Raw genomic sequence first — 15,676 nt, forward strand, 5'->3', positions numbered from 1 at the left:
TCGAGTCATGTCCACATCAATGCAGCTGGTCCATTTTTATTGTCCGACATCCAACGTTACATACTTATGGTGACAAATTGTTACACCTGCTGGCCGGAAGCTGCACCGATGGACAACCTTACAGCAGAAGCCCTGGCTTTCACTTTCGTGTCATATTGGGTGCCACACTTTCACTGCCCATTGCACATCACAACAGACAGAGGACTACAATTTGAAACCGACCTGTTCACACAACTTGCAAAAGTTTGCGGCACAACTTACCACAAAATGATGAGCTACCATCCAGTCAGTAATGGGATGATTGAGAGATGGCATCATTCAATTAAGGCACCACTAATGTGCCATGATCCTGAGTGGACCAAGGCCCTTTCCATGGTACTACTCAGCCTCAGAAACACTTTCAAACCAGATCTAGAAGCTTCTTCGGCAGAACTGGTGTACGGCAAGATGTTGAGGTTTCCAGGAGAATTTGTGGGAACAAATGCTCTGTCACAACCAAGGGATGATCAACCAGAATTCCTACACCATCTGTGAGAACACATGGCCTGAATCCACCAACACAAGCCTCACAGACATGGTGCGGCTATCACCTTCATGCATCAATATTTGAAAACCTGTTTACGCACCATGTACGCACAGAAGGCATCAAACCATCACTGCATCCGCCATACTCAGAACCCTCCCTTGTATTTGCAAGGAGAGATGAGACAACTGACATTTCAGTTAGTGGAAAGGTGACCACTGTTTCTATAGATAGGGTTAAACTGAATTACGTCTTCCAAGAATGAACAATGCCAGAGTTTCAAACACTACAACCTCACACAACAGCCAGCTCACCATGACCTTCACAGCCACCAGCACAGATTATAACAGAATGGACCTACTAACAAGTACATCAAGATCCCATTGCCAAATCCACTTTTTAGTCTGCTATTTGGAATAATGCTCCACTTCCACCATGGGGGCTGATGTGGCGATAGTGCGCATTTATGTAGTGTTGTATCGCGTGCGTCATGTGCATGTGGACAGAAACAATTGTGCCATCAAGTATTTTGTGCCAGCTGCCAGAATCACTGTTTTTTGTATATGTGTGGTGTTTTTGTTTTGTTACTCTTTGATTATGCTTTTATTTTTTAGTATCTTCCATGCTGGTACTTAGTTCGTGCATGGTTACGGGATAACTCTGATTTTTATTCCCTGCGTGTTATTTTCAATTGCAAGCTCAGAACAATCGAACAAGCCATGTATTCTTTGCCATCTCCTGTGGCTGTTATCAATAAAGCTAACATTAATGTTGTTCAAGGGAGATTTTGTGCATATGGTTCTGTCGTGTTAAGTACACACAGGTTCTAATGGTTGAACGATAGTCTACCCACCTTGTGCTGACAATGTATTCAAATATCTCTGAGCTGCATGCTAGGGTGTCTTTGTTGCTGATTTTTTGTGTGTCTGTTAGTTATGGAGTATGCGGCAGTAGATGTTGCAAGGTGTCTGTGTAATAAGTCAGAAGTCTGGAATGGTGTGAGATGTTATAAAGTAACTATCATGAAATTGTGACATTGAAGAATGGAAAACCAAATTGTGACACTGCACTGAAACACGATATGAAGAAAATAAAAAGGATGGATAAAAATGCATTATGCAGCAAAGACTATTTGTCTAGAACTGAACTCATCATGCCTACTAAACAATGACTACTGAACAAGCCACAACTGCAATGAAGATCTACAAGAACCGGATGAGTACATTTTTTAGTTTTTAAGTGTTATTTTGAACTTCCTTCTCCCTTAAAATGGATGCACGCACTTAGCATTACTACACCTAAAAATGTCCATGAGAACAATTGATCACTTATTAGTAACAGAGGAGGCCTTCGTGATACAATAGTGGGGTCACCTAAGGTCTCTATGATATGCTATGTATACCAGCTGTTTACAAAGTCAGCTGTGAATGTGGATTACTTTGGATAGGAGAGATAAGAGGACCTATACCAACACTTCTACAATGGCATGTGCGTTACATGTGACATTTGGTTGTCCAAAGGAAGATACATAACCATTCAATGACAACTGAAGCAGAATCTTGTCAGAAGACCTCTCACAAAATTCTACTCATATTTGAAAACTAAAGACAGTTTCTTCTTTAATAAGAATAAACAGTATTGAAAAGAAAATCTCTTCTCGAGTATGGAAATAAGAGCAACATTTAACGGAAGACCTACAGCCTGAACGAAACAGTAATTTCTTGTTCTCGGTCGATGGAATGTGACTGCATTCGGCCCCTGGCGCAGGAAGCCCACTCGGGGTGAACTATTCGTTGTGGCTCGAGCACCAGCCTAAATAGACGATACCACCAGGATACTGTAAGAATTACTTTCAGTCATGTGGCTCACAGAGGAGAGTTGATCCATGGGGTCAGTGTTTTGAATCGGCGCCCAGGCTTCCATCCAGTGGGCAAACAGATTGTGGCCCTGTTGTAACAGTCTGAAGCCCACATAATTGCTCACAATGTTTCAGGTACTGTGAAAGTCCATTATTTTTTGTCCATGGAAGGAAGTGCAGTGTTTTGCCTCATTTGAAAACTCTTCCCTCATACCACTCCAAGTGAACTTTCCTATGAGCAGGTTGTAGATTCGCTAACTAACTATTATGACTAACAAGTGAATGTGGTAGCAGCTAGATACCAATTCTTTAATTGCAAAAAACGATCAGAACAAACTTATCGTGGGTGGGTAACAGATTTACAGGGTATGACAGGGAAATGCAAATTCAACTGTGCTTGTGCTGCTTTATATTCAGATGTTATGTTGTGTGATGCAATTGTGAACAATATAACTGATGTCAAAGTTAGAGAACAGATTTTGAAACAGTCTGATCCATCATTTCAGCATTAGTGCAAATACTGGATCAGTACAACTCAGCTGCCGTGTCGGCTGATAAATTTGAGCAGCCACAAATTTGTCAGGTTGAGTCGCCACCTGCTCGCGACCAGCCCATTAGTCAGCAGCAGCTTGCATGTACCATGCCATGTAAACAGTTCTCTATGCCACGTAAACAGCTCTCTAAACAGGTGGACACAATTAAGTCACATCCTCAGTGCTATTCATGGCACAAACACCAAGACTGCCTGTCCAGACAAGCACATCGTTATGCTTTTGGCATGAATGGTCATGTACAATCCGTATTTTTGCAACAGAACAAACATAAGAATTCTGTCCACTCACAAAAATCTAGTCTCAAGGCCAGTGTAATCAATGCAGTGTATTCAAAGCCTACTGCAGGCATTAGCAAAACTAGCAGGCGAACTGTTTCTTCAGTGCTATGGCCATCCAAAAAACTTTTTGTTAATTTACATATTATTGGAAAACATGAAATTTCAGTTAGACATGCGTACCTCTGTTATATTGCTGAATCATAACACATATCAACTGTTAGGCTCCCCAGGCCTGTCTAAAACTGGCACACACCTGATGGTTTATAAGAAATGAGACATTCCCATTCTCGGAACACGTACTTTGCCTGCGATGTATCACTCGCATATGTGAACTGTAGCTTTCACTGTGCTACAATCACATGATTGTGAGAACATATTTAGCCTTGTTTCGTTTAATTTGTTTGGCTTTAAAATTCAGGACACTGTGTTGTCAGTGTCTGCATTAAATGCAAGAAAGAATTCCTTGATTTTTTTCTGAAGGTTTAGGCAAAGCTAAAAATTTTGTTGCACATATTACTATGAAAGACAATGCTCAGCTGAAATTTTGCAGGGCCAGAATTGTTCCCATTGCATTCCAGGACAAAGTCGCTGCTTAACGTCAAGAATTGCAAGATAGCAGAGTTATTTTGCCCATAGCAGCTAGTCAATGGGCAAGTCCACTGCGTTTGCTCCCCAAAACTTCAGGTTGCATGCACCTCTGTGTTGACTTTATGTCTACAGTCAATCCACAGACTGTGATTAAGACTTATCCATTGCCACACCCAGAGGATCTCATGGACAGATTAGGCACTGCTCGTTACTTTTCAAAAATTGATTTGCGTGACGCACATCTTCAAATACCATTACATGAAGACTCTCAAAAAGTGTGTGTTGTAGGCTTGTTTAAATATCTGCATTTGCCTTTTGGCATTGCTTCTGCTCCCACAATTTTCCAACAGTATTTGGAAAAGCTGGCTACTCATGCACCAAACTGTTCAAACTGTTTGGACAATATTGTCATAGCAGGTCGTTCAACTGAAAAACACACTGCCAATTTGTGAGCTGTGTTTTCATATGTTATCTCATGCGGAACTAAAGTGTAGATTAGACAAGTGCAATTTAAAAAAAAAAAATTTGAGTTGCAGTATCTTGGTCATGTCATAAACAGTCAAGGTGTACGTACATCCTCTTCAGTCGCATTTGTTAGCCATATGTGACCTGCCCATTCCTTGCAATGTCACAGAATTGCAGTCAGTTTTAGGGAAAATGAACTATTGTATTTGGTTTATACTGAATGCAGCACAAATCGCAGCTCCATTGCATCGCTTGCAGTGCAAGAATGTCGCCTTTGTCTGGGCAGACGAGTGCCAAGAAGCTTTTCGAAAACTTAAACATGCATTGCTCAGTGATTGATGCTTGGTTCACTTTGATCCTGACAAACCAGTTGTGTTGCAAGTTGACACTTCCTCTTATGGAATCAGTGCAATGCTTTCACATTGATTTGGTGATAAAGACAGGCCTATTGCTTTTACATCAAAGATGTTGTCCAAAGCTCAGTGTAACTACTAAAAAATAGAGAACGAGGCGTTGCCTGTTATGTACAGTGTCACCAAATTCCACCACTATTTGTAGGGCAGAAAATTCTACTTACTAACAGATCACAAGCCATTGCAGTCCTTGTTTCATCCGCCAAAGCCAGTTCCGGTATGAACTGCCCAAGAATTGCAAACATGGGATTGGTTGTTGTCCCAATACCAATATGAGATTGTGTATTGTCTGATGGCTCAACATGGTAATTCAGATGCACTTTCACGTCTTCCGATCGCGCCTGATAGACCGCAATGCTTCTGTAGTATCTCGTTGTCACATTGATGCTCAGGATTCTGAATTGCTTCAATCCTTTCCTCTGAACTGTAGGAAAATTGCACAGGCTATGGAAGTGGATTCAAATTTGACCATTTTGCTAAAATACATGCACACATCTTGGCCTCGCGCTCATTGCTTAACATAAAGAACTCTGTAGTGCACCAATACTTTGCACGTTAGCAAAGCCTAGCTGCATAGAAAGGTGTGATTCTTGTTCAAAATGACAATGGACAGTCATGTGTGTTGATCACTAAAGTTTTGCAAAAAGAAGTGTTGCACTTACTTTACCAAGGACACTGGGGGATTGTTCATATGAAAGAGTTAGCGTGTCAACGCTGTACTTGGTAGAGAACAGACAACCAAATAGAACAGATGACGTCTCAGTGTCACGCATGTGCGGAAAATCAGTCTGTTCTGTCTACCAAAAATTCTCTGCTTGGCCTAAGTCACAATCACCATGGCAATTTGGAACATCCATTGGTTGATTGTGGTTGACTCATATAGCAAGTTTCCTTTGGCTATGTCAATGAATTTGACAATGTCATGTAGCACAATTCAGGTGTTGTCCTCTATTTTTTGCCTTGAAGGTGTGCCTGAAGTCATAGTGTCAGACAACAGCCCTCAGTTCACATCAGAGGAGTTAGAAATGTTCTGTGAATGCAATGGCATACAGCATCTAACTAGCGCACTGTTCCATACACAGTCAAATGGCGAAGCAGAGCATTTTTTCAGAATCTTCAAGCAGCATGTGATGAAGCAAGCTGGGATATTTTTACTTCCCCTCTTGTTTTGCCATCTCCCACCTTAAATTAGTTTTTTTTTTTACTTTTAACTAATTACTATTAACATATGTGAGTATAATCTGCATTTTCATAAAAAGAGAGAGGTTGGCCTTCAGTTTTAAAGAATATAACACCAAATCTAATTTTGTGCTTAGTTTTATGTATGTAATTGATTTTCTAATTTATTTTGGTTATTCCTAGTTAGTATCTTTTGTTGTAGGGTGAAATCAGTAATTGTTCTGCAACTTAAATTTTATTGTTGACTTATAAATAAATATAAATTCAGTACTAATTGTAAACATTTGGAGGAACAACTAATAGTATTATTAAAGGATCTATTTGGCTCTATTCGAAAACATGTTAGCAAAGCCAGCTCTTAATTAATTCCAAAGTAATTAACAGTTTTGTCAAAAGTATTGTTTGCCTAATGATACCTGTTAATTCCATCATTTAAACCAATAATTCGGCCTAACTCTTGTAGTAGAAGAAACTGTTAACAAGATGGAGTTTTTTGATGTATTCAGTAAATTTAATGAGTTAAGGTTTAATTGTAATTTCTGTAAATTAAACATCAAACAATGTGTAGTTTCAGTGCCTATTATTGTGAGGATATATAAGGGCCCGACAGTCAGTCCACGGCTGTGTTTCAGACAAGAAACCTGTGTTGGTTAGAACAACAACAATGCAATAAGTGTAACACAATTAGGCTGTGTGTTAAAAGAAAGATAACGTCTGTTCCAAATGTATCTTCTTATTCTTCAAGAACTGTGAACTATGTGGTTAGGCTTTTACTGCTCATAGACGTTCAACAGTAAACTATTGTAGCAGTATGTGGATGTTTGCGTGTAACCTATTAATGAGGCTTATCAAAAGTTAAACAATAGTGCACTGGCCATATAACTGTGTATTATTGGGGGGTTGTGAACAGTGAAAGTAAAGAACTGTAAAACACAACTGTGCACCTGTCAGCTACATCATTTAAAGTAGTCAGTGTTGGGCTTCACATCCCCCCTCCCCCCCCTTCCCCCCTCCCCCATTTTTCAGTCAGTATCACAACACAGTACATCGCCACTGAGGACAAAAAATGGCGAAATATAGCAGATGAACGTCACGAGTAGATAATCAAACTTCGCTCCGCACACACGAGGGATCGAGCATTGCACCTGTTTGTCATCTCCTATTGTTTGCATCCACAAGATGGACCATGTCTGCCTGAAGGCTGCACCTATGAGTTATGCAATTGCTTCCCTAGGATATATTGTCGGTTGCTGGTCGGGCACGTGCAAGGCCCACTCACAGCAAACAGCAACTTAAAGCTGCAGTACCTATATGGATCCATATTTGTATAGATGATACACTATTCAATTGTATTAAGTGATACTGCTGTCTACTGTAAGTAAAAGTAGGTATATTGATGTATTTGATACTTACAACTACATGAATTCTATGCATCGTATTTCATGTTACTTACCTTCAGACATGTTAAATGTTATCTAACAGTATTTAAAGTAATGTAATGACATATACCGGGTGATCAAAAAGTCAGTATAGATTTGAAAACTTAATAAACCACGGAATAATGTAGATAGAGAGGTAAAAATTGACACACGTGCCTGGAAAGACATGGGGTTTTATTAGAACAAAAAAAAAAAAAGGAAAAAAGGTATTGCTAGATGCAGGAAAGATCTCTTGCACGCATCGTTTGGTGATGATCGTGTGCTCAGCCGTCACTTTCATCATGCTTGGCCTCCCAGGTTCCCAGACCTCAGTCCGTGCGATTATTGGCTTTGGGGCTACCTGAAGTCGCAAGTGTATCGTGATCCATCGACAGCTCTAGGGATGTTGAAAGACAACATCTGACGCCAATGCCTCACCATTACAGTGCTGTTCACAACATTATTCCTCAACTACAGCTATTGTTGAGGAATGATGGTGGACATATTGAGCATTTCCTGTATAGAACATCATCTTTGCTTTGTCTTACTTTGTTATGCTAATTATTGCTATTCTGATCAGACATTTCTGATCGGACATTTTTTGAACTTTTGTATTATGTTTTGGTTCTAATAAAACCCCATGTCATTCCAAGCATGTGTGTCAATTTGTACCTCTCTATCTACATTATTCCATGATTCCATGATTTATTCAGTTTTCAAATTTATACTGAATTTTTGATCACCCGGTATTTAACAAAGTTCATCATCTCATTTCATATTCTGAATTATGCAAATGTAGAGATCAAAACTTCAGTTTGATTTATTTACTCATTTCTTATGCAACTCAGTTATTTAATATAGGTGTTTTGCTGACAATTAGTAAATTTGTATCCACAAACTTACTGGAAAGTAATATGAAACAAAATGGTCATTTGTCCAGTATTCAAACATTTCAAATGTTCCCAGAATGAGATTTTCACTCTGCAGAGGAGTGTGCACTGATATGAAACTTCCTGGCAAATTAAAACTGTGTGCCGGACCGAGACTCGAATTCAGGACCTTTGCCTTTCGCGGGCAAGTGCTCTACCAACTGAACTACCCAAGCACGACTCACGCCCCATCCTCACAGCTTTACTTCTGCCAGTACCTCGTCTCCTACCTTCCAAACTTTACAGAAGCTCTCCTGCGAACCTTGCAGAACTAGCACTCCTGAAAGAAAGGATATTGTGGTGACATGGCTTAGCCACAGCCTGGGGGATGTTTCAGAATGAGATTTTCACTCTGCAGTGGAGTGTGCGCTGATATGAAACTTCCTGGCAGATTAAAACTGTGTGCCGGAAAGGCAAAGCTCCCGAGTTCGAGTCTCTGTCCGGCACACAGTTTTAATCTGCCAGGAAGTTTCATATCAGCGCAAACTCCGCTGCAAAGTGAAAATCTCATTCTGGAAACATCCCCCAGGCTGTGGCTAAGCCATGTCTCTGCAATATCCTTTCTTTCAGGAGTGCTAGTTCTGCAAGGTTCGCAGGAGAGCTTCTGTAAAGTTTGGAAGGTAGGAGACAAGGTACTGGCAGAAGTAAAGCTGTGAGGACGGGGCGTGAGTGGTGCTTGGGTAGCTCAGTTGGTAGAGCACTTGCCCGCGAAAGGCAAAGGTCCCGAGTTCAAGTCTCGGTCGGGCACACAGTTTTAATCTGCCAGGAAGTTTCATTTCAAATGTTATCTACTTCTAACACAACTTCAAAAACATTTTTGCTTATGGAATAATAGTATTTCAACTTCCGATTGTGTATAAATGAAAGTTAATGGTGTACATTTGGATGCTCATTCCAGATGTTGTGTCCATTTTATGAACATTATTTCAACATCTGACCCATTCATCTTCTTTAAGTGCTGAGAGTTGTACTGTCATGTGAACTCACAGCACCAGAAGAAGTTCAGTCATCAAAATATTGTGCATAGTGGCAATAACTTGGATGAACATGAAAAAGTAAACAATTAACCAATCATAGTTAGAAAAGCTGAGATCACTTAAATGAAAGTAATTAAACCATTTGAGAATTTTATCTGTAAATTAACGTTTTGAGATCCATTGTTCACATACAAAATTTTACAGATTGTTGAGTAGGAAAAGATAATGTACAACAAATCTGTTATTTCAGAATTTTTCTTTATTTGAATAGAATATCTTAATTTTCCATTATAAATTTTTAAATGTAGCCATGACAATAATGGATGTTATATCAGTGATTATTGTTTTAATATTTAAGTGATAATGCTGTTTACACAAGTGACTAATTTACTTTGGGAAGTTTTGGACACTTAGTCATGTTGGTCTGTACACTGTTGTGGCTGTGTTACATTTGTGTGTGTAATAATTTGACAGTGTATATGTTAATATGATAGAACATTGGTGAAAGTACCTGGACCTGATACTGAAATGACCAAGCTAGTCTAAAATACAACAAAATAATTGTTTAAGATACAGACTACTACTTATTGTAACGTGATGTGTTACATAACTCTTTAAATGAAATTTGAAATAAAATTTTGAGCAATATATTTTATGACAGATGATTGAGGGTGGGGGGAGGAGAGGGGGGGGGGGGGGGGTTAAGTGATACCTAAAACTTATGGATGCACCAGGAACTGAAACTGAGGTTAGGGAAACAAAAGCAGAAATGAGATTTCCATTCAAATACTTCTTTACTAAAGAAGATCCACAAGTAATGACCCAGAGAAATTCTTTTATCACTACAAAAATAAGTAAATACAGGGTGGGGCAGAGTAAAAAAGAAAGACCTGTAAAAATTCAGTCAATTTTTTCAAAATGTATTTTTATCATCCTAAACTACATAAAAGGCATTTATGAAAATTCTATAAATGTAACTAAGTTTAAAATATAACTCCAATAAGATGACATCTGTTCTGGTGTAGGCATTCATCCGAGTAAGCCTTGGAGTTATCGATCACATTCCACAGCATTGCCCATGGGACTGAACCACCTCCTTTAGGATCCGTTCTTTCAGAGCTTCAGTTGTTCATGGTGGGCTTTCCTGAAGCACTTTAGTTTTCAGGTAAACTCACAAGAAAAAGTCACACATTGTTAAGTCCAGTGAATGGAAAGCCATGCTGTATCCCCATCTTGAGAGATCATGTAATTTGGAAATAAAGCATTAACAACATATTGCTTACTCTTTATGTGTGCTAGGTTGTTCTGTCTTGTTGAAGAAATTTATCCTTGTTTTCTTTGAACTGAGGAAATTGTGGAGTGATTAAGTTTTCTAACATGTATGTCTTTGTTTAGTCACTGTCACAGCGCTATCTAGATCATCTTAAAAAATGTAGGTCCCTGTAGTCTCTGATGATGACACAGCATAACAAATAGTAGCTTTTGTAAAATGGAGTGGTTACTGATGGTGAAGTCTAAGATAAACGCCATTCAAAAACCTAAGTCCTGCTTTTTACATAATTGGACAAATGAAAATGGGCCATGCCACTCACCACAGATTGTTTACAATGTCTTCATTAATTAAATTCCACATTTATTCACAGAACTATCTTTGACTCATGCAATATGTTTATTTAAGAGCCTAACTAATTTGAATCTTGTGGGAATGAGAGTGGACATCATTGTGTAATATCTGTCTAACCATTCTATAGGAAATATCAAATGTAGTACCATACTAGTGAGCTGAGCAACACAGGTTTCCTTCAATTGTAACTCTTACAAGATTGATGTTTACACCAGTACACACTGTCTTTGATTTCCCAGACTTCTTTAAAGTCATATACTAAGTCTTAAAATATATTAAACTACTTTTTAATTGTACAGTCGGCCAACAGCAGCTAATTTCTATTAATTTGAAAATCATTATTAAAAGCATGATACGCCTGCATGCAAGACTTTGACAGCACACACATGATATTAAGGTGTCCACCACTCCATTTCCTGTGAATGCTAACCTGTCAAGAACATGGCCAACTGCATCCCCAACACCTTCCATCAATTGAGAACAATTCCCACACTTTTCAGAGTCACTATTCACTCTGCCCCACTCTGTAGATATCAGTTTTGGTGGTGCAGGGAAACAGGTAAAATTGCTGATAAGGAAGAAGGGCCCAGGAGCCAATGCATTCGAGTCAGAGTCTATACACCCTTTGTGGCTTAGCTGTTCTTCTAACCATAATACACTATAGATCCCTTGAACAATATACCCTTTGTGGCTTAGCTGTTCTTCTAACCATAATACACTGTAGATCCCTTGAACAAGTAGTTGCAGGAAAGCACAAGTCCCACCTGTCTCCCAGATGGGTAGCAGAAGTGATCCACAAAACTATGGTCAAATATCATTGACATACATCTGTAATAGACTCTTAGAATATATTCTCAGCTCAAACATAATGAAGTATCTTGAATAGAAAACCAGCATGGAGTCCAGTAACATCTGCCATATAAAACCCAACTCGAGCTTTTATCACATAAGATACTGAAAGCCAAAACAGTGGATCACAGAAATCAGGAAAATGCAGAATTTCTTGGCTTGTGGATAGCCTTTGACTTAGCATCACACCAAAACTTATTAACAAAAGGCATGATCATTTGAAGTATCAAATGAAATTTACTGCAAGAGTGAGGATTCCTTGTTAGGAGAGATGAAGCTGGATGCAGAGTCATCAACAGATGTAAAATTAACTACAGGAGTGTCTAGCAGTAGTGTGTAGTGACCCTTGCTTTTCATGTTGTATGTTAATGAGCTGAAGTATTGACAGTAATCTCAGATTGTTTGCTGGTGGTGCAGTCATCTATAATAAGTTCTATCTGTAACAGCTGCAGAGTTATTCAATCACAACTTGATAAGATTTTAAAATGGTGCAACTATTAGCAACTTGCTTTAAATGTTCAGAAATGTAAAATGATGCACTTCACAAAGTGCGAAGTGTGGATCATCAGTATCTCGTGACAACAGAGTCATAACTGGAATCAGTCAAAACATACAAATACCTAGGTGTAAGAACATGTATAGATATGAAATGGAAAGATCACATAGGCTCATTCATAAGTAAAGCAGGTGGCAGACTTTGATTCATTAGTAGGATACTGGGAAACTGCATTAAAGTCTACAAAAGAGACTGCTTACAAAACACTTGTGTGAACCACCCTAGAAATTTACTCAAGTGTGGGGGGACCCATATCAAATAGGACTAACAGGAGCTACTGAATGTATACACAGAAGGGCAACACAAATAGTCACATTTGTTTCACTGATGAGAGAGCATCACAGAAATGCTGACAAACATGAACTGGTTGAAGAAACTCTTGAAGAAAGATGCTAACTGTCTCACAAAGTCTACTTACAAAGCACTGAGGCCAAATATTAAATGAAGAACCTAGGAGTACACTACAGACCATACATATAGTTCCCATACGAACCAAAAAGACAAGCGTAGATTAATTACAATGCACACAGAAGCATTTAAGCAGTAGTGTCCTGCAGCCCATACACATATAGAGTGGCACTATGAAAAGTGTCCTACACCCACACACTTTACAGAGGTCTGGAAAGTATAGGTTTAGTTGTAGAGGTCTTAGACAACATTATAAATCCATTTTGCCAGAACACCAAACTGATTACAGTAAACACACACACAGTGTAAGGAGGCTTGCATTCAATCTAGGCAACCACTTACAGGAGCAAGGTAGTTAACCAGACAGTGTCAACACATTTGATTGGTTCTCTGCTGACAGGATATTAAACCCTAATCGTGCCTCTGGTTACAGGCTTCCATGGTCTTGGATCCTAACATACGGACAGATTGCATTCAAGAGGCTGCTCCATCAGCTGTGGCCTTAGAAAAACCCGTCTTGACTCGTGTTAACCACTACCATACACTGTGGGAACAGCACTAAGCCACCAAAGCAGCTTCCTCCTGACTGGCTAATGTGGGCCAGTAAAATTCAATCTTTAAGTTCCACCAACAAAGGATATCACTTCACTTCAGCACCACTCTCAACATCCAATTACAAGCCAAATGTTATTTACACTCCTTTTAAGTAATTTTGGGGCAGCAATGAAAACTGTATGTTGGAGCTACATTGCCTCAATAGTACCATAAACACTGAAGAAGGCGACTTGCTATAGTGGCTGAAACACTGTACATATGTATGTGTGTATGTCCAGCATCTCTTCCTAAACCACTGGTCCAGTTTCAACCATATTTGGTACACGTACCACTTGCTATATGAGAATCAGCACTGCAGGAGTTAGAACCTCCTAGCTCCCATATGAGTGGAGATATGAGCAAAACGGTTTTATACCACTGGCATGTAGGCTGCCCTGCATAGCAGGTATGTTGTGTGGGTAGTATTGGATGCCTTTCAGGGGACACAAATACAGATAGCCAAACAGGAGGGTGGAAGGGATGGACAGACAGACAGAGGGGAGAATGATATGGGCAGAGAGAATGTGAAGGATATGGACAGAGAGGGGAAAAGGAGGTGGACAGAGTGTGGGGGCAAGGAGATGCACAGAGAGTGGAGGCAGAGGAGACAGACAGAAAGGGGGAAAGGAGATGGATAGAGAAAGGACACAGAGATAGAAAGAGAGAGGGGTGGGGAGGGGATGGACAGAGAGAGAGGGGAGGAGGGAATGGACAGAGAGAGGGGGGGAGAAGAGGATGGACAGAGAGAGGGGGGAGAAGAGGATGGACAGAGAGAGAGAGGGGGAGAAGAGGATGGACAGAGAGAGAGAGGGGGAGAAGAGGATGGACAGAGAGAGAGAGGGGGGGAGGAGATGGACGGGGAGAGGGGGGGAGGAGGAGATGGACGGGGAGAGGGGGGAGGAGGAGATGGACGGAGAGAGGGGGGAGGAGGAGATGGACGGAGAGAGGGGGGAGGAGGAGATGGACGGAGAGGGACATGAAAGAGGCCTGTGGAGGATGTGGTGGATAGTGGGCAGGTGGAAAAGGAAGAGGGAGAGGAGATGGACAGAGAGAGGAGGACGAGGAGACAGCTATGGACACAGGAAGGATGATATGGCTGGAGGGAAGACACAGATGAGATGAACCAAGCGGACAGGAGATGTGTGTCATACATGTGCTGAACGTGTATGCGCGTGAAGCCATGGGAGAAGAGGCTAATTTTATAATATAAGGCAGTCTACAACATAGTCAGTATTGTGATGAACTGTATAATGTAAATGGCTAGTCAGTTTACTTAATAATCTTCTCTATCTTACTACCTTATGAGTTAATAAGTTTACTTGTTTTTCTGTTTGTGTGTAATAGGTTGCACCAATGGTCCATCAATTGTGATCAAAACCTTCCAGCATAAGCAGTGGAGTTTCAGGGCACTGTTTTACCCTTGGGTTAAACTGACCTTAAATGGCAGAAGAATCAACAATAATCAGCAGCACGAGGATGCAGCAATGGAAACCACTGCACTGAAGACACATGATGTGTATTCACAAGACATCTGGCCTGTAACTGAAAAAGTGTCATGATGATCTCTCCAGTGGTAAAAGATTCCAGATTAGTCCCCCAGTTGGATCTCTAGGACGCAACTGCCAAGGGGAGGTGACCTTGAGAGAAAAACTGAACAACCAATGAAAGGACAACAGTCTACGAGTTGGGGAGTGCAATATCAGTAGTCTGAAAGTTGTAGGGAAGCTGGAAAATCTGAAAATGGAAAGACTTAGGCTCAATGTAGATACAGTGAGATTCAGTGAAGTGAAATGGTTAAGTAAATAAGATTTTTGGTCAGGTAAGTATAAAGTAACATAAACAGCAGCAGAAAATCATACGATGGGATTGGGATTAATTATGATTAGGAAGGTAGGGCAAAGAGTAAGTTTTGTAATATTTCAGCTACTAATGGTAAATACTCTGTTCAAGAATAACAAGAGGAGGACGTGCACTTGAGAAAGGCCAGGAGATACAGTAAGATTTAAGTTATATTACATCATGGTCAGGCCGAGATTCTGAAACTAGATTTTGGATTGTAAAGTATACCCAGGAGCAGATATAGATTCCAATCACAATTTAGAAATGGTAAAGAGCACACTTAAGTTTAAAGAGACTAGTCAGGAGGTACTATGGAATGAAGAGTACTATGGAATGAAGAGAGACGCTTGAAGCTCTACATGAAAGGTATCTGCAGTTGTGAATATGAACAACCATCAGCTGTATAATGGAATGACAACAATGAAAATTTGCACCAGACTGGGACCACATTTCCCACTTTATGTGAGCAGTCATCTTAACACCTCTGACTATCCATGCACGACTCATAGCCAGACGCAAACTTCCATATGTCATTGTTCCTGCTTCACAACCTGTAATTGTACATGCATTATTTAGTTCCCATACAAGGGACGGCATTTTAATTGAAAGTTGCTGTCTGGTATC

This window comes from Schistocerca serialis, chromosome 8 (assembly GCF_023864345.2).
Source record: "Schistocerca serialis cubense isolate TAMUIC-IGC-003099 chromosome 8, iqSchSeri2.2, whole genome shotgun sequence".
NCBI classification, from domain to species: domain Eukaryota; kingdom Metazoa; phylum Arthropoda; class Insecta; order Orthoptera; family Acrididae; genus Schistocerca; species Schistocerca serialis.